This window comes from Euprymna scolopes, chromosome 4 (genome assembly GCF_053919585.1).
Source record: "Euprymna scolopes isolate OS-2025 chromosome 4, ASM5391958v1, whole genome shotgun sequence".
Taxonomy (NCBI): domain Eukaryota; kingdom Metazoa; phylum Mollusca; class Cephalopoda; order Sepiida; family Sepiolidae; genus Euprymna; species Euprymna scolopes.
The window spans coordinates 178,261,633-178,282,890 of NC_136485.1; the positions used below are offsets into that span (position 1 = coordinate 178,261,633).

At 33.6% G+C, this 21,258-nt stretch overlaps 1 protein-coding gene across 3 annotated transcripts in view; it reads right to left on the reverse strand.

The window, feature by feature from the left end:
• The window catches only part of LOC145270368 (D(1B) dopamine receptor-like), a 1,085,834-nt gene that overhangs the window by 909,577 nt on the left and 154,999 nt on the right, over positions 1-21,258 (reverse strand). The gene's annotated exons all lie outside the window — the stretch shown is intronic.

Genomic DNA, 21,258 nt, shown 5'->3' on the forward strand with positions numbered 1-21,258 from the left:
TAGGTTAAACTGTGATTTAGCTGTAGACATACATTCTGTTTTTTCTAGGTTTATTTCTAATCCTATCTCCTTTGCATTCTTTGCTAATACATTGACAAAAACTTAAAGTGTATTGTTATCATATTATCATGCATACGTTTGATATATTAAAGAGACGATTCATATTAATTGCCTTTTTATTGCATCTATACGTTATTTGTATTGTTTTATATTACGTTGGTGCAAAAATAATGTCGTTTTTGACGAATATATCTGATAAAAATAGCATTATTTTTGCACCAACCTAATATTACAACCTAATAGTTATGGCACCTCTGTTTTGTGTCACTCTCTAATACACTTTTATTTTATCTTTCTCTCGTTCTCGCACAAGTCAATATATCCCCACGTCATCTAGTTATCATACCGCGTGGAAAGGACAACATATTGACACGAAATGTTATGACCAATCACTAATGTCGTTTTGCAATATTTTATCAGCTCAGCGCAGTTCTTCCAATGTCATTCAAAATGATAACTCTATTCATCAGCGCCATCTTGAATATCGTCTATTGGAGGGGCAGAGATAAAATGTCAATAAGGAGACAATAGATGAAGAGAGAATATGTGCTGCAGAATCGGTCACGCAGGGCGTAGCAATGGCGAATGTCAGAATAAATCAGTTCGTTTTAAGAGCAAAACAAGACAAGATCGACGAAAAAAAAATCTCGTTCTTCATGTCTCCAGGCGTGTTCGCAATACAAGAAATATCTTGTAATGCTGAAATGACAATCGCCAGTCATTAACGTACACTCACAATATTCAGAGGCAAATTATTGCTACTAATTACACGTGTCAAAAATCAATAAAAATGGGAATCAATCATTATGGAAAGTCACTCAGATGTGTTTTCTAAGAGCCAATGAAATCTCTCTCTCTCTCTTTCTCTCTCTCTTTCTCTGATCTTCTATTTCAGCCTATTTCACCTTCGATTTTCATCATTCCCTTATACTTTCAATACAAATAAATTATTTTAATTGACTGCTTAAGTAAATTCACTAGACGCTTTTTTTTATTCCTCATGCGCCCGAAGAAAACTTATTGGAGTCAAAAACATTCGCAACTGTAGCGAATTACTTTTTACACTCGGACATAACTTTCAAAGACTGAACCGCCAAATTGAAAACTTCAGATCCTAATAAAAACATACAGGAATTATCCCTTTGGTTCAACGACACATGCATAGAAGAAAATAATGTTCCCTATATATATATATATATATATATATATATATATATATATATATATATATGGAGCATAAGTCGTTTGTTTTAATGGTACCATTATTGTCTTCGTAGCTTTTTTTTATTTGTTTAAAAAAGTAGTTACTAATTTTGGAATGATTTTATATCTTTAATTGCTGATAGTTTTAAAATTCGACGATATACAGTGATGATCATATTTTACATATATACATACATATATATATATATATATACATATATACATATACAGTGATGATCATATTTATTGGCACGGTAAAATAAAAGTTAAATTTTGTCTAATAAATTCTAAAAAAGGGATTAAATTAAAGAAAATAACAAAGTATATTATGTATTTTTAACTGGCCTTTCCGATGCAGCAATCGGATTTTAGAAAAAATAAATAACAAAGGAACAACAAACATATTTGCAAAAAACCCTTGTTCAAAATTATTGGCACGATTTATTTAATAATCAATTGTATAGCCTTTTCTTTAATTTAATCCCTTTTTTAGAATTTATTAGACAAAATTTAACTTTTATTTTACCGTGCCAATAAATATGATCATCACTGTATGTTCTGAACTGGTCTAGAATGATAAAATTATTGATTTAATAACATAATGTCTAATGAGATATGCGATAAGACTTGAATTTGTTATCATTAAGGTTTGAGGTGAGCATTTTCTCATCGCTATTTTTTTTTTTTTTTAGGCTCAATTTTTAAAAATAATCTTTTTTTTTATTAGTCTGTCTGGGCACTTTACAGTAAAGTATATAATCTTTATCCTAAATCATGTATATCGTTTTCCATTTAACGAAGTATATAAAATCCCGTAAAGGCCAGTTAATGGTTGCATTTTACAATCCCAATGTAACATCAAAATTCAAACTTTTATCTTTTTTAATTCATCAGATTAAATTATGGGGTTTTTCTTGCGAGTTTCATTAATAGAATTTCAGAGTTTGGTTAAAATGTGTAATTTATTAATGCAATTAGTTAATATCGAAGTCTTTAAATCTAAGTATATTTTCCTTATAATTCTTAAATCATTTAAAACCTCACTTGAAGATAATTGTATTTAAAGTTATAATTTTTGGTTTATAAGAGGCAATTTTTATATGGTTCTATTAATTTGTTCACTCTCTCTCTCTCTCTCTTTATATATATATATATATATATATATATATATATATATATATATATATATATAATTCGTTTTTTCGCTAAAAAATAATAAATTTCTTCATATTTGACAAAAATATCCTTATTGATGATGATGATGATGATGATGATGATGATGATGATGATGATGATGATGATGATGGTGGTGGTGGTGGTGGTGGTGGTGGTGGTGGTGGTGATGATGATGACCATCTTTACCATCTGTCTATCAGACTCCAAACCAGATTTTTGATAAGGTTTACTTTTTTAGCTTTTGCCTTTTCCAATGCATCCACAAAGCAGTGGAGTTATTTGTCGAGAGCTATGAGAAAATATCATTATAGAAAACATAAAAGCACCTAAAAATTATAAACTCCATTAAAATTTTTATATTTCGATTATTCACCCGCTCTTCATTAAAAGTGATAAAAAGACACATGGGTTAAAATTTCAGAGTTTTAAAACGTAAATCAAATTTAGAAAAGTAAAGAGAAAAACTGACCATTTACATAGGCTGAATAAAATGGCGAGTTAACATTCTAGAGAATAAATTCGGAAACAAAAATAGCGGAATTGACTGCTGTGGCCTTTTTAATTGTGTAATTTAAAGAATTTAATATGTTTAGACGCTGGCAATATTGAGATAAATATTGAGAACGCTTGTAACTTTGAACCTGTGAAAATATTCTACTGAACGTTGGTTTGGATGGAATTAGAAAGAAATTGGAAATGTGTACAACAGTTGGAAGTGAGGGGGTGCCTTTAAGCGAAACGGGTTTAATTATTGGCACAAAAGTTGTGCAATCGGAGGACGGAATGGCCGCGGAGATAACCTGGTTTACAAATGAAACGACGAAATAGGAAAGTTCTGTACATGTGGCAGATTCTTGGCAGGGGTTCGTCCGATTATTTATCCGTTCATATTGTCTGATCACTCGAGCATATTAATAGTGTGTGCATACATATGGCGTAGTGTAAAGCTCCCCACACACATACATACATATATATATATATATATATATATATATATATATATATATATATGTACATGTATATATACATAAATACTAGCAGGACCCATGTCACGGCGTTGCCAGTAGAATGCTACACAAACCTAAGACAGATTTTGTAAATGACAACCCTCTTTAAAACAAATTAAATTACCGTTGGGAGTCCTAGAAAATAGAAATCTCTTGCGTCCATGACCCAACAGAAATCACCTAGCTTCGGCAATTTTCATCACTGTAGGTTTCTGGCGAGCAGTGTTTGTTTGCGGAGATTACTTGCGAGTACTGGCGACTGGCGGTCATGATTAGTCTCGGCTTCAATTGGACTACTCTGAACTGAAATCGGCTATCTTCAATTTTCAGGAATTGTTGGACAATGGCATTCACTAGCTGCCCGTGCCGATTAGTACTGTTATGAGGTGGATACTTGCATTTACTTGCGTTTAGTTGTACACATCTGTATATATATATATATATATATATATATATATATATATATATATATATATATATATATATATCTGTGTGTGTGCGTGTGTGTGTGCCTATGTTTTATATGTAATTGAACTATTTAGCGTAATAATAATATTTAAATAAATAATACCAGGTTTCATATTTAGATAGTTGTGCCAAACTATAATAAATGAACTATTATATAATTATATACCAACATTTGGTCCGAAATAATTGTACGCAAGTTGCTACTCATGAAAGAGAAATATTTTGAAAATGAATAACTGTCAGTGTTTGTTTCTTGTAACGTAGTACTTGAAGATATATATATATATATATATATATATATATATATATATAAGAGAGAGAGAGAGAGAGAGAGAGAGAAGGTATAAATGTATACAAATAAATTGTATTAACAAATTATTTATTGTTAGTGTTCCAACAATTTCGGTTAATAATGATCTAGTATTTCATATAAGTTTCAGAAATAAATTTTTAAATACAAATATATTTCCAAGAATAGTTTTGGTTTTGTAAGAAAAGTTAAAAACTCTGGTATTTTTTGTTTGTGTTTGCTGGAACGCTTCTGGTTTCTAATTTCCTGTAGGCTTTCCAAAACGGTCAGATACGACCGTGGTTCTCAACGGCAAAATATACTTCTTTATCATGGGAAGAGATAAGGTGTTAGTGTTACCGTGTGACACTGTCACCAGGAAACTCTCCTTCCCAGTGGGGTCATATCCTTCGAAGATCCAGGGCGGTTCGATGATCCCTTCTTAACATTGTGTTCCGCCCTCTTGAATTTTGCATAGGGATTCGACTATAAATTATTATCAAAGCTAACTAGATTCATGTTGATGTCTACGAGTTTTTTTTTTGGGGGGGGGTTTGTATTTTTAAATGTTAAGCGCGAATAAAACTAATAATTTTATCCAATTCATTAATTAATTATATATAAACACGCATATATATATATTTTGTTTTAATAGTTCAATAAATGAGACATAACGTCATTGGAATGGAAAACTTTTTAAAAGAACGAATAAGAATTGGGCGATATTCAGATGTTAATTCGACTAAAATACGAATAAAATAAAAGGTGGGGAATAGAAAAAAAGGAAATTATATATTATAAATATAAAATTGGATAAAATAAATTGATCAAAAGAATCACAAAATATAATAAAACATGAAGCGGTTTTCGTCAGACCATTTTTTCAAGGATAAAATGTCTGAAAGAAAGAAAAGAAAAAAATATTTTTGTAGAAATACTAGTAAGCGAAAGAGATAGAAATGAAAACAAAACACGGAATGTACCCCTAAATAGTTCCAACTGTAACCGCAGTCTTCTTTGCTAGCACAAAGTAGGGGGGCTAAAACTGATGGCAAGCGCCTCGAGGACAGACAGGTAAAACTTAGTTCGTCCTCTGTGAAAAACAAAAAAACACTGCGGAGAGAACGGAGAACTGCAGCCCTTTTTATCTACGAAGTGTTGCTCAATAGTCGATCCCACCAATTACGAACACCCATAAGTAGGCTGATGATCCCGGATGGAACTGGGTGATTCGAACCTGAAGATGCTTGAGTGCCTTGCCTATATAAACGGCACCACAACGACATTGAAATTTGTAAACAATATTGCTTGAGAAAGGCAAGACGTCCTCGTGAAAAGAGGGAATAGCGAACGTAGAACAAAACAATTCGAAGGGATAGAGTACCAAAATTGTTGCATCTGCTACTAGTCTCTCGCATCTGGACAGGGTTCAAGAGAGAGTCACCAACTTGATAGGTACTGAACTTTAATCTAAGCGTCAACCTCTGTCCCACCGACAAAATATTGCATCCTTCTGTCTGTTTTACAAGTATTTTATATGCTCTGGCGAACTGCAAGCCCGTGTACCCCTCCCGACAAACCCGACAAACAGAAAAATCCCGTCCCTACACACTAGAGACCTCCTGATGTCAGAAAACCTTCTATTCTTATAGTTTCTTCCCCAAAACTGCTAGACTTTTAAATTCCCTCCCAGGTTTTTGCTTCCCCGACTGTAATGACTTGCAGAGGTTTAAATGTAATGTAAACAGACATCTTGCTGCTCAACTCCATACATAGTATCCCTGCAATGATGTCCCAGATAGTAAACCCCTACATTAAAGTGGCACCGAGTCTTGTTTGAGGTGGAAACCAATAAAAAAAATGCTACTCAAACAAGCCAGAGGATTATTTAGCTAAAAACGCGGTTAAACAACAAGAACTATGGAAGACAGTTAATACAAGGGATACAGTTACAAACTCAACATTTTTATTCCATCGCGATTAACCACCTGAAAAAGGCCGAAGGATGAGTAGCCGAAACCTGCTAAAGCAACAACAACTATGAAGATGAGGATAACAGTCCGCAAAAAGAATTAATCCATAAACCAACGATAGAAAAGATGAAGTGTACTATCAGAATAGATGTTTCTCTTTGCTTCTGGTAAAAATATTAAAAAGCGCTGGTGTTCTTATTGCTGGAAGTAGGGTTTCACAAATTATTCGCAATATGAGTCAAGTTAAAATATACTATTATATTTATGGGTGTATTCATCGGCGTCTTTGTTGTTATAATCCATAACTGAAAGAATCTCAGCGTTCATCTCTATGTTGTCGGCGAAATGACGTCAATCAATGCTGGTAATATTGCAGCAAATGTTTCAAACGTCACTTTATCTTCACCTCTCTAAAATGGAGTCTCGAACAACCGCTCTCAGATTGATATCGCACGTCAAGTTGTTGGTGGCTCGTATTTGGCGTCCGAAACAGAGCTTAGCATTCACTAGAAAGGCGGGAGAATGGCCGTTATCAGTGGTCAAGTCTGTCTTTTGGTTTTGATGCTATCGCATTTGGGAATTCGGGAAAAGCGGGGAAAGACTAATCGGGGTTTCTCGGCTGGACTTGCGCACATCACTCAAGATATGAGATCCATTCAAACTTGACGATCGTGAATATTAGAAAAGCTAGAGAAGCTGAACAGCACAGAAAGTATTGTAATATATTAAGTTATATATATATATATATATATATATATATATATATATATATATATATATATATATATAGGTAGTAATTTATAAAATATATACGGCGATTAAGCTACACTGAATATTCGGCGTTTCATCCACTATAGGATTCGTCAGACTTATGCGCGAATTCTGTGGTTGTTTTTCGTTTTTATATATGTTGAGGATTTTAGTTAGCCAATCAGCTTTCTAGTATCCACCGCGCCTCTTCTTATCAGCCAATGGGCATGCATTTTATCGAACAAAGGATCTGTTTTAGAACTAGGTTAGTGGTTTAAGGCAGACGATCTTCCTCATTTCTGCTCTTTTTTTTATATATATAATATACATATGTGTACACATATACATGCACACACACACACACACATATATATATGTGTGTGTGGTCGTTTATGCATATTCATTTTTATTTAATTTATTTATTTGTTGTTTTCTATTGTTTTTGTTAGTTTTAAAGCTATTTTGTATCGCTATCCTAGAGTAAGTTTTATTTTGTGAACACAATTGTTTGCTATTTCTCGTCTACAGTTTAATAGATTTTGGGGTTCTTTAAAGTACAGGATAGCAAATTTTTCATGGAGGCATAATTTACATGGGTCATCTAAATTTCTGCACGTGGTAGCTTATCTTATTATTTTCCATTCGACTACCGGCGAATGTCCGCTTTCTTTGAGTTCCCAGTATTTATTCGCTAGTGTTGTTTTTATACGGTGTTTTTTTTATTTTTGAATATAATTTTGTGGTCATAGTATCGGGTTTTGAAATCTAAGGAAGTCATGCCTACGTAATGTTTCTTGTTATTCTGGTTTTCTTTCGCAAATATTGTTGCTTGATAAACTACGCTTTTTGTTAGACATTTATTTTGAACTGGGCAAAGTGTGCGGTGTATACAATTGCATTTACCTTGTTCGTTATTATTATTTTTATTTATGGTATGGTTGTTCTTGTCCGGGGTTGGTTTATTATTATTATTATTATTATTATTATTATTATTATTATTATTATTATTATTATTATTATTATTATTATTATTATTATTTCTGCTAGTGTTGGTTTTATGGTGTCTACTTTTTTATTGTTTATTTTGTTGTCGTTTACATTGTTTTTATTTAGTATTTTGTTATTATGTGCTTTAATTATCATCTCTAAATTTTCGCAACAACTGTAAGATAACTTCAAGGTATTTTTATTGAAGATTTTGTGCAAGGGGTTGGTTGCGGGAAAGTGTTTTTCAATAAGGTCTAGAAATTTCTAACCAAGTTTTGTTTTAGCATTTGAATGTATGGGGCCGTATACCAAATTATAGTTATTTTTCTTCTATTTTTGATTTTATTATAGTTGTTGGTGTTTTGTTGCTTATATTTGATATCGATATTTTTATATCCACTATTTTTTAGGCTGTTTCGTAGATATTGGTTGACCTGTTAAATGCATTTTCATCGCTTGAGTTATTACTGAGTCTACTTACGATCGAGTTGGGAATGTGTTTTATAATTGATGGTGGGTGGTTGGACTTAGGGTTTACGTAAATTGGAGTAGCGTTATCTTTTAAGTATGGTTCATATGTGTTTTTATCTAAGTTTAACGTGACATCCAGGAAGTTTGTTATTTTTATGTTAGCTGATACGTCTGCTTTTAGGCCATGGGTGCCAAAGACTCTGCAGAGGCATCAGATCTTGTGGGATTATTCATTCTATATACCCTCACAAGCATATTCGATACTACAGATATCGGCCTATATAGAGATGACGGACTAGCTATAATAAAAAAAAACTCCAACAAAGTCAAGGGAGAACACTTTAAGAAAATCATACACAAGGAAATGAAAAAATTAGGCCTAAAAGCAGACGTATCAGCTAACATAAAAATAACAAACAACAAGAAAGCGGACATTCGCCGGTAGTCGAATGGAAAATAATAAGATAAGCTACCACGTGCAGACATTTAGATGACCCATGTAAATTATGCCTCCATGAAAAATTTGCTAACCTGTACTTAAAAAAAAACCCAAAATCTATTAAACTGTAGACGAGAAATAGCAAACAATTGTGTTCACAAAATAAAACTTACTCTAGGATAGCGATACAAAATAGCTTTAAAACTAACAAAAACAATAGAAAACAAACAAATAAATAAATTAAATAAACATGAATATACATAAACGACCACATATATATATATGTGTGTGTGTGTGTGTGTGTGTGTGTGTGTGTGTGTGCATGTATGTGTATACACATATGTATATTATATATAAAAAAGAGCAGAAATGAGGAAAATCGTCTGCCTTAAACCACTAACCTAGTTCTAAAACAGATCCTTTGTTCGATAAAATGCATGCCCATTGGCTGATAAGAAGAGGCGCGGTGGATACTAGAAAGCTGATTGGCTAACTTAATTCCTCAACATATATAAAAACGAAAAACAACCACAGAATTCGCGCATATGCCTGACGAATCCTATAGTGGATGAAACGCCGAATATTCAGTGTAGCTTGATCGCCATATATATATTTTTAATTACTAACTAGCTCTACCTACGCATTGAGCACTTTTGAAGTAAATACTTTAAGTTTACGCATAAGTCTATACTTTCGTATATTAATTTTATGTGAGTAAATGAAGTAGTTATATATATATATGCATATATATATATGCATATATATATATGAATATATTGAGACAATAGGAATGAAAAGTTTACCCCATAAAAGCAACTTTATAATAATAATAATAATAATAAAACAAATAGAAGTAATAATAATTATATAGTAATCCTAGCCAAATATAAAAAACATTCAATACAAACGCAATAGGAAGCAGAGTTTTTCATAAGAGAAAGATAGCAAATTCGACAGCATACTTCAAAAAAAGAAATTCATCCTTATTCCGCGGAGTTTCAAAGAATGCAATGCTATTCTTCGGAGCAAAGAAAGATATTAGCAAATTACTAGTATAGCCAGGGTAAAATTTGCAGCACTTTATAACAATTCGTCATAAAATGACAAAAAAATATCTGTTCAAATCAGTTAAAACATGAGAAAATGGGAAAAACAAACCGACATTGTTTTTGCAGTATTCTGTCGAACAATACATTTCTTTGTAAATTTTCATTTACAGTCTTGATTTCTTTTCATGTTATATATATATATGTGTGTGTGTGTGTGTGTGTGTGTGTGTGTGTGTGTGTATGTGTGTGTGTGTGTGTGTGTGTGTGTGTGTGTGTGTGTGTGTGTGTGGTGGAGAGAGAGACAAATAAATAGATAGATATAGATATAATAGATATAAATACACACACACACACACATATATATATATATATATATATATATATATATATATATATATATATATATTTGTAAACCGTTTTGGGGGAAAGAATTCCAACAAAGTGCTCGATTACAAAGAAAACATCTTTTTTCGATATAAGAGCTTAATATTTATTTATTTCAATGTACAGAAGGTCAGAAAAACATTGGTACCGTCGGTGTCCAGCCTAACTTCAAGAGCGACCGGTTATTGGTAAATCGTAAATAATGTTAGGCTCTCGTCAGCCGTGTTGTTTCTGTTTGAGGAAAAGCAGGATCGCATTTATTGTTTTTAATGATGTTCATTTTTATTTAACGGTAGCTTATCGCTATCTTTGTATATTTTATTTTCTTTTAATATCAATTTTCAATTTTTTTTTAATCTAATGTATTTTTAGTAACTTTGTGCTTTGTTACTGTTCCGGTCTGATTGGTAAGTATCGATTGGTCCAAGGGAGGTAATTCTTTAATCTTTGTCCTTTTTTATTTTAGTTAAACGTATGTCAGTACAATGCTGCCAAACCTGACATAGTTATATGGAATAAGTCAGAAAGAGTGGCAACCTTGGTTGAAGTGAGTCTCCCTAATAATGGAGGTCTGAACAGAGCTGAAAGGGAGAAACAGACAAATAGTAAAGTCTCAACTATGATATGAAAAGAAACTGGAATCTAAGAGAGATATCAATCATACTAGTTATTATAGGTGCCGCAGGGCTCATGAAGAAGAACCTGAAGTCCTACCTTACTAATATTCCTGGTGAACCAAGTGCAAACGAGATCCAGACAATTGCACTTAAGGGAAAAACGAAGATACTAGAAAGAGCTCTCCGTTGGTTTTAATAAAAAGCAGGGCAATGTTGGCAGCTGGTTTGGCTGCCTCATACCCAACGTTACAAGCTTCATAGGAATAAAATAAAAAAAGAAAGAAAGCAGGGAAACGGGAGAATTCCGAAGTGTAGCAGTTTTAGAGAACAAACTATTAGTATAGAAGGCTTTTCAGTATCCAGGGATCTCTTCAGTGTATGGATGGGATGTTACTGCTTATCAGTTTATTTACGTTGATGGGGTGCGAGTGCTCCGAGTTTGTCGGGGCACATGCGATCAAAATACTTGATAATTATTTCACGAATTAATGTTGTATTTAACTTTTAGTATAGTGAGCTTACCTTGACAGGTTGTATAACAAACTTAAAGGGACAGAAAAATTTTTTAAAATATACATTGGTTGGAATGTCTGAGATATGTGGCATCCGTGCGGATGGTAAGACGCCCTATCCCCACCTAAAACGAAATGATGAAACCATTAAAAAAAGAAATAAACTGAAATAAAGTGGAAGAATGTAGACAATATGTTAAATATAACACAGCTTTGCACAAAATGCCTTTGTCAACACAGGGTGAAGAAACTTGAAGCTAACCAGTTCTTAAAAGGCCAAATTTTGTTATCCTTGTTAATATATTAACAACGATGATAACCGCAACAAGAGAAATATAATAACCGTTCTCCTCAACGAAACGAGGAGACAAAGCCTGGGAGGATAACATCCTGTGCGCGAACTGAATATTCTAATTATCCCAGCCGAAAAAGGTCGAACAACAGAATTTCTCTTTACCGCAAATTTCTCCAACCTTTACTTTCGAATTAGTCCGGGGAGGAGGGGGAGAGGAGGGCACTTGCTATTTATGTCAATGAATAAATTGAACCAATTGTTAGTATTATGTATGTATTATACGTGTATGCGAAATAAAATACACTTATAGAATGACATGCTTAAGTACTCAACGAAGTTTATAACATAGAAAATTCAGTATCATATAGGATACGTAATTTTGTCTGAAATAAATATATTTGACTTTCGTTTTTCGATGTATATATATATATATATATATATACTAGCAGGTCGCCTGTCGGAGCTCGGTCATAAAGTACGTTTAAATATGATATTTTAATTCATGCAGATTTCATATTTATTATTGTAGAGCAATTCTCTATTGATTATTATATTTTACCTACTTCATATATTACTGATTAAAAGAAATTTAATAAAACATGGGGTGCCATCAGTTAGGATCGAAGCCAAAACATATAGCTCTCCAGCTTTATCCATTTACATATGACCTAAATTCATACATATAACTACAACAAATAACGTTGTGTAACGTATAAATTTTAATTAGCGCATGCGCAGAATAAAACGGGTATAATTAACTCACTCCAGGGAAAGGCCAATGTTTTTTTTTTGGGGGGGGGTTACCTCTGAGCAACTATTTCTAATATACGGACTAAAAAGTAAATCGAAAGTGTTCCATAGGTCAAAATCCCCTATACAATTCAAGCCTGGAGACCAAAAATTCAGAGAAAAATTGGTAAAGACTTGCCGAATACACACAAAGTTATATATATATATATATATATATATATATATATATATATATATATATATATATATATATTTAGCCAGCAGAGTTTAGTTTCCTAGAAGTAAATCCAATGAAACAACATGTGTCTACCAAAGAGTGCTCAATGAGTAAACAGAGCAGGTATATGAAATTTGTTTATACAAACATTGATGGCTACATATGTGCATACATGTTTCCGTAATCACCCGCGTTGGGGGATTACATTTTCAGGCCAAGAATTATCGTCGAGAACTGATATTTCAAACAAAAACATTTTCTTATTTCGTTTACAAAGTTAGAATGTAACGTGGGTGGGAGTTATGAGCGGGCAGAGGACAAGTGAGGTCTTTGAAGATAATAAACATATTCTTTTTTATTCCCCGTTTTTTATATTCCCTTTTTTATTTTTTTTTAAGTTTATCTATCGCATCTTTTGGTTTTTATGGCACAAGGTACTTGAGAATGTAGCATTTTTGTCTTGCGGTCTGTAAATTAAAAACATTCACATGGCCATTTAGTACTAACCGGTGCCGTTCAATCCACACACACTCACTCACTCACACACACACACACACACACACACAGACTAGAAGCAAACATACGCTTATATCTATACTCAAGAGTGCTGTATTTTACTTACACACTCACACACACGCACTGAAAAAAGGCCATAAGTATATCGACACAGGAATAAATTTAAAATTAAAATAAATTAAATAAATAAATAAAACAAAACAAAATAAAAATATAACAAAACAAAATAAAAAGCAAACAAATAAACCAAAAAACAAAAATAAAACGCCGAAAGTTATCAAACTCCCCACGCATACATATATATAAATACACGTATATATACCCACACCTTGATACAATCGCGCCTATATACACATACACACACACATGTGCACATACATAGACATATAATGCTCATGTACAGTTATTATATGTTTACATCTCTACCTACATACACAGTTATATCAATGCATGGACGCTCAAACACAGATATCCATGTAAACACCTGGATACCATACATCATGACTGTTATTATATCGAAACTAATATTAATCCCGCTAACAATCCTAGTAATAATAATTCTTATAATATTGTTCATACTAATGACACCACCAATACCAATAATAAGACTGTCGATTGGGGACCCCAAAACCTGTGGACCCCAACCGGACAGGCGTCCAAACAAAATACAGATATACATACATACACACATATATACACACACACATATATACACATACATATACATATATATACATACACACATACATATATACATACACATACACATAAAAAAACGCTGTTTCATATATAAAGGGATTAATTACCACACTACAGAAGAAAAAGCCCACCTTATTATAATAAAAAAAAAGAAAAAAAGGGTTTTTGCATTTGTGCATGTATTGCTGTGTTTTTATGCGTTGTGTGTGAGCGGGTATCTGTGTGTCCATGCGTGTTTATGTATGTGGGTAGATGCATTAGTCTATGTTGGTGTCTATATGTATATGTGTCTCGTATACGTCTGTGGAGATCTGGGGACACGTGTGGATGGGGATGTGTGTCTGCGCCTGCGGATGGTCTGACTGTGTGTGTATGTGTTCTGTGTATACTGGTGTGTGAGCGCGTGAGTGTGTATGTATGTGTGTGTTTGTGTTTTATATATATATGTTTTTTATGTGTATATATATATGTATGTGTGTATGCTAGTATTATTATAATTCACTAAAGATTGATTACAATGTGAATGGGTGACGATTAAGTTTATGAAATGGAAACAACTGTTTTTTATTTATTTTTTTATTTGAACTGATTACGTGTAAATATTATTCGGAAACTTAAAACCTGATATTATAGACGGAAAAAATCGCGTTAACATAACGGTTCTCGATGTGTCATCGAAATCAAGCAACGTTCAGCCTTACCAATACTAAATGGGGGTATCATTTTTACTCACGTTCACCCCAAACAAAGCGTATCGCCACTTGGGCGTACAGGGCAACTAATTAGGACCATACCTAAAGAAGATTAACAAGATGTTGGTTTGGGTTACATTTGAACTTCTGCATATCAGTACAATCAATGAAGCAAGTATCAGAAAAAAAAATTCTGAAGTCTAGCTATTCGACGGAAGAGGCTATTAGAGTAGAAAGCCTTCTGACATTTAGGGACCTAAACAGTGAAGGGGTGTGATTTTGTTGATAATCGGGCTTGTGGAGGATACGTACTCCGAGGGAGAACAAATGTAATTAGATTATCAGAGGGCATTCCATTAAAATAAAAACAGGCAGAGGGAGGCAACATTGCGCGATATGGGACAGAGGTTGCAGCCTAGTTGACCAAGTGTGACCTATTAGATTGGAGACTCTTTTATGTACGCTATCCAAGAGGAAGAGACTACTGGTAGATGTATCATTTCAGAAGTAGCCACAATACCCCATGCATGGTCGAATGATGGCCTTGTAGATGTACAGAAAACTCTCAGGTGTGAGTAGTTTTAAAGCACAATCAGGCATACCCACTTCTTTGCAACAGCATTCGTATTGTTTTAAGTTATTTGTTCCAGTTCATATTTGTTGTAAATGTTAACCCGAGGAGTCTGTAGGAACAATTCTCAGGTTAGGTGCTATTTGTCATGGATATCGGTGGTTGGAGAAGCGTCTTGTAACTGTTAAAGGAGACCATCTTAGTTTTACTAATATTAAATGTTACTATTCATTTACGGCCTCATAGCACCACGGTCTGGAGATCATTTTCTAAGGATTCTGTCATTGTCTTAGATTCGTGTACATCCGTTCTTCTCTCGTGCATGTTATAGAGCGTTGTATCATCAGCAAATATACCCATCTCGGACACAATATTATCAGAAGTGTCGGAAATGATTATCAAGAATAATAGTGGTCAAAGGATCGACCCCCGAGACATTCACGCATTAATGTTATGTAATTTGGATGTGCGTCCATGAATGACACCATAGATGGTCCTATTGTCTGCGATGGTTATAATATTTAGTATTCGTCCAGTTATACTGTACGATTTAATTTTCATTGGTATCTGTTCGTGCCAGACTTTATCAAAGGCCTTGGATATATCAAGGGCTACAATCGTGACTTCGCCCGCTTTATCCAGTGAGGACTGTTAAAACATCTGCGGTAGAACGACATTTCCATTTGAGAATACGAAGTACGTTAGGGGACATTGACATCTCCATGCAAGAGCTGCAAAAAACATTGACCTTTCCCTCGACTGAGATTTCCATACTACTTGGAAACGGCTTTTTAATTTCATATTTCCTACAATCTTCCTCCTTCGGCGTACATCAAGTCTGTTGCCAAGGTCGCTGGAAAGATGGTGAGATCCTTCTACCGCTCCAGAAGATATTTCACTACTGATGCAATTATCTATCTATATAAAAGCCAAGTACGTCCAAGGATGGAATACTGTTGCCATATCTGGGCAGGAGCTGCTAAAAACAGCCTATCCTGCCTTGACAGAGCACAAAATAGACTTCGTGGCTTAGTGGGGGATGCCCTTTTCTCTACCCTGCAACCTCTCTCCCACAGAACAGACGTTGCGAGCCTATCCTTGTTTTATCGTTATTTCCATGGCAGGTGCTCGCCTGAACTCCAATCTCTAGTCCCCCCCTCGTCAATCTTTCACGAAAAACACCCTTCTAGCCGAATCCACTGTGAAAAATTTCCCCCACTCTTTATCTGTGCCTAAATCAAAACGTGGATTCCATGAACAAAGCTTCTTTCTTAGAACTGCACGCCTGTGGAACTCTGTCCCGTCTGCCTGCTTCCCACCGGACTACAACCTGGATGTGTCCAAGTCCAATGTTAACAAATTCCTAATGAACCGCTCCCTTAAGTAAACACTTCATCAAATCTCCACACTAACGTAATGTACTTGCAATAACCCTTATCCCTGAGTGGCTTCCGGGCCTTGATAAGTGGTGATCACTGTGTAAAAAAAAAAGCAGGTTCAATCTGGCAAGGAATAATACTCCTTTTTATAGCTATGATATATTGTCTTTTATCTGTTAGGCAGACACATGATTATGGTTAGACCAACGAAATCCACCTTTTCAGACACTAATTCCCCTCCTTGAAATAAATTAGTTATTTTTGTTTTGTTTTGTATTTTATTTTACAAAAGAGTCACCACTTGTCAAGGCCCATAGGCCACTCGAGGATAAAAGTTAAAGAGTGTATAGTAGTCAATGAGAAAATATTGTAGTAATCATTAGAAGCGTGAACTTGGAAATTTGGATTACTTAAGGGGAACTGCTCATTAGGAACTTGTTTATATTGGACTTGAAATATTAGTCAGTTGGGAAGCAGGCAAAGGGAGAGTGTGCAGTTCTATTTGCCTGACTCACCCCGACTGGAGAATGCAAATGGGGCTGCCAGGCAATTTAAATACCCAAGAGTATACCTTCTTTATAGACGCTGCCTTTATTCTCCCTACCTTTCGGCCTTGTGTCACATATTCCTGCGGTAGAAAGAAAAATCTCCATGAAAAAACGGGTTGTTACTTCGCCGTGCTGGGTTTCAAAAAGAAATGTTATCTTGCGAAAAACATAATTTTCGTTTTTCGTAGGAAAAAAAATAACGGAAATGAATAAAATGAAAAAACTGTGAAAAGCCATTAACTTCAATAATGCATCCAATAATGGACATTAGACGTGGCAGAGTAAAAAATCGATTGTTTTTATTTTTTATATTTTATACAAGGATATTTTAATAATTTATACATTATTATACATTACTTATATAAAAACACGTTCGTAATAATAAAATCCGCGTGTTAATAAGTATCTTTAATATTTCCCTCGGATATATCTCTTTTCCTATTATTTGTTTTTTTCTTTTCTATCTCTCGTTCTCTGTCTATACTATATATCTCCCTGTCTCTTGCGCGCTTGACATATATACATATGCACACATACACACATACAAACACATGTATATATATATATATATATATATATATATATATTAGTCCTCGCGCGAAAGAACAGGACACAAAATGTTTTAAATAATAATAATAATATGATAACAACAACAAAGACTTTCGCTGGCGAGGACTACTATTGAACGTAACCAGTTATACAGTCCTTTTGAAATTTTCATCTCTATTTTTCTCGTTATGTACTGAACATTTGTTAATGAAACCTATATGGCATATGTTCCTTATTGAATTTTAAAGATTTTCTATTCTGAAAGAAGTTTTAAAATATTTAATCCAAAAAAGTTATTTTAAAGTTTTTTTAAAAAATTAAGATTTTCTCATTATTCAGACCTGTATCACAAGGAGGGAGATGCAAAAAATGAGATGTTGTGTGAGCTGAAATACAAACTGAAACAGAGAGAATATTCAGACTTGTAATAATACAAAGAGAGGGTTGAAAAAATGAGTTGTGGTATGAGGAGAGTTCAAACTGAAATAAAGAGAAGGAGAGTTTTAAAATATAATCTTAAAAAGATAATATACAAGTTAGAAAAGTATTTCATCCAAGGCATGACATTTTGTTTAACAATTTTTATGCCTTGGATGAAATGCTTTTCTAACATATATATATATATATATATATATATATATATATATATATATATATATATATATATATATATATACCGCTGGCTGTCCGGCGTTGCCTGGTCGTGCAATACGCTTAAACACGATGTTTTAATTTATGCAGATTGCGTATGTATTTTTATAGAATTAATCCTCTCTTGATTATTATATATTACGAAGATAAATTTGCCCGATGAACTAATTCGCATTTTTTTTTTAAATTAAAAGTAATAATGATAAATTAAAAATAATAATGATATTATCGTTCATCAAATTCCGACTCGGTTTGTTTACAATATCATGTCAGCTAATATTTGGGCTTGACGGTCTTAAATTTAATCTTTCCTCTGTTATAAATTAAAGGAAGAATTTTTATTTGGAAATATTTTACGTTACATTGGTCGGTTTAACTTAAAATATTACGCCGTAAAAATTATTCTTTTTTATCTGTAAGAGAAATATTATTTTATGATCGAATTCTTTCGATTTGTCATACTTTTCGGATGAATCTTTGTACGAAACATATCTAAGAACATTGCAAGACGTGAATTAGCTTTGTGTGAAATTTGTAAAAAATAGGTTAAGCTGTATATATTGAAATGGTCAGACATAATTGCAGGTATAATGATGTTGATATTTTATAATAAACTCTACATATGCGCTGATATCACCAACTTGTTGATTTTGCTTTTATCATAAAATACGTCTTTCTTATGTGTAGACATTGTTTTGTTTTTTTTCCTCACTGTTGGAGATATATAAATTTCTCTAGTGTCTAATAGTACGTTTAAATGTTTACAAACGTTGATTCAAAATGCCGGCGTTCCTTTTCGCGTGGATGCGCCATGATATAATTTAATAATCACCATAAAAACTTTGGTGGTCATTAAATTATGGTTTAGAAATTAATGAAAGTCAAAATGGTTATGTGTGTTTTTTTGTTTTGTTTTGTCTTGATAAAATAAATTATTTAAAGACATGCAAGTTTTCAACATATACCATGTACTTCTCAGGTATAGACATCTTTGGTTTATTTATTTATTTTTTTTTTCATATCTTATATAAATTCTTAAATTGTTATTACAATTCCCAACAATGTTTCTTAATTTGACCTTGTCATTACATATATATATATATATATATATATATATATATATATATATATATTTGTCTTTACATAAGCAGTAGTTTGTTGCTACACAGTCATGAGCATGTTTCGGTCTACCAGTATTTACCAACTAGAGACCTCATCAGGCAACAACCCTTATTTCCGAAACATGCTCATGACTGTGTAGCAACAAACTACTGCCTATGTAAAGACAAATGTAACTTGCTCTACTTTTGTATTGAGCACTCTCGTACGAACCTCGTTATATTTCACTGATTAACCCACCTTTGGAAAATAGCAACCTCATTTACTGAATGGATGTTTAAATCTATATGTAGTAGTATATATTTTTGTATTGTCGGGGTTTTTTTTTTGTATCTACATTTAACCTTACATGTTGAGCATTTATTATCCTGATATGTCTCCATTTAAAGAATATTGTAATTCTTCTTGAACCAGCAATCAATTCTTGTGTCCCAGCCACCTGTGGTGGTCGACTTTTACATTAATAGAGCTAAGTTAGATCATCTATCATGTGAACACTCCCTGGCAATTCCCGATTGCGTTGCTGACTCCATGTGTTTGATCGATAACACAATCCAAAGCAAGGGAAAATAACGTCAGTTAGCGGATTTGAGATTGATAATGTTATATTGATATTAACATTGTTTTGATAAGAAAACAATGTATTTCGAGCGAATGGTAGTGAAGCATTGTTTATACTACGACCGTTAGCATTAGCTGATCCTGATATCAGGTCCCAAGGACTTCTTAACGTGAGAATACCTCCATGGAAAATTACCTCAACAAGCGATGATGTACGGTTGGCATTCGACCAATCAGAAGAGAAGGGGATAAAACGCAGCCATCCCCGATTAGCTAGAATGGATCTGGTCACTCTAGTTCTCACCCCGTCACCTCATTATATAAGCTTACGAACGAGCGATTTTAGATGGGAACACAGTTGAGCTGAGATGAGATCAGAGTTCAGTTTGAGTTTTAATAAAAATATATCGCAGTCCTTGACCGCTGAGCCATAGCTAGCGAGCCGAAAGATTCCTGTTTAATATTTTGTCATATATGGTACTTACACACAAATAGATTCGTGGTTTGCTAAAACAATTCTGCTGCTAGAATAATTCATCGCTTTGACGCTATCGTGGACATAGCCTCCCCCTCCCCCATATCACTTATCTGTGACTGTTTACTATTCAACCACTATCGAAATGCATGAAAATGGTATTTCTTCGAACGGACTGTTGGCGTCATGATTTAAACATCCATACACATATTCAAACCTTTTGCACCATTGTATTATAATATAGTTTGTCATTAGATCACTGATAATTTATATAGCCTATACTTGTAAAACTTGTCAACAGTTTCCTTTATGTTTTTCTTGATTGCTGTACGGGATAACATGCCTTCGGTTGCAGGGGCTAATCCTAAGTCTGAGTGACGGTACACAAGATTTAACCTAATCACAACGTTGATCCTGTGCCTTGGTCTTGGACCCAAGCAGATCGATTATGTCACTCGGGAATCGCCGAGAAAAAGAGTGAAGAACGCTAAAGCGACCAACCAACTCTGTTCCTGTGTAGACGACAAGGCCGGGCTGGCGTATTGTGAGAGTTGTTCTGGGTGACCAGAATAACTCTTGAACTTTCTTACGCGGTCGTGACTAGAAACCCCTAAACGGCGAACGATCCCCGTGGGACATTGTCCGGGTTATATTTGATGCCCGATGTGACCCCTAGAATATTGTCGTGTTATAATATCCTCTTATATATATATATATATATATATATATATATATATATATATATATATATATATACCAATTCTTTTATTTATGAAGTTCGATGTATGTAAAATATATAACTATAGAGGATATACAAATAAATTAGGAAAAGTTTATATTCCAAATTTTAA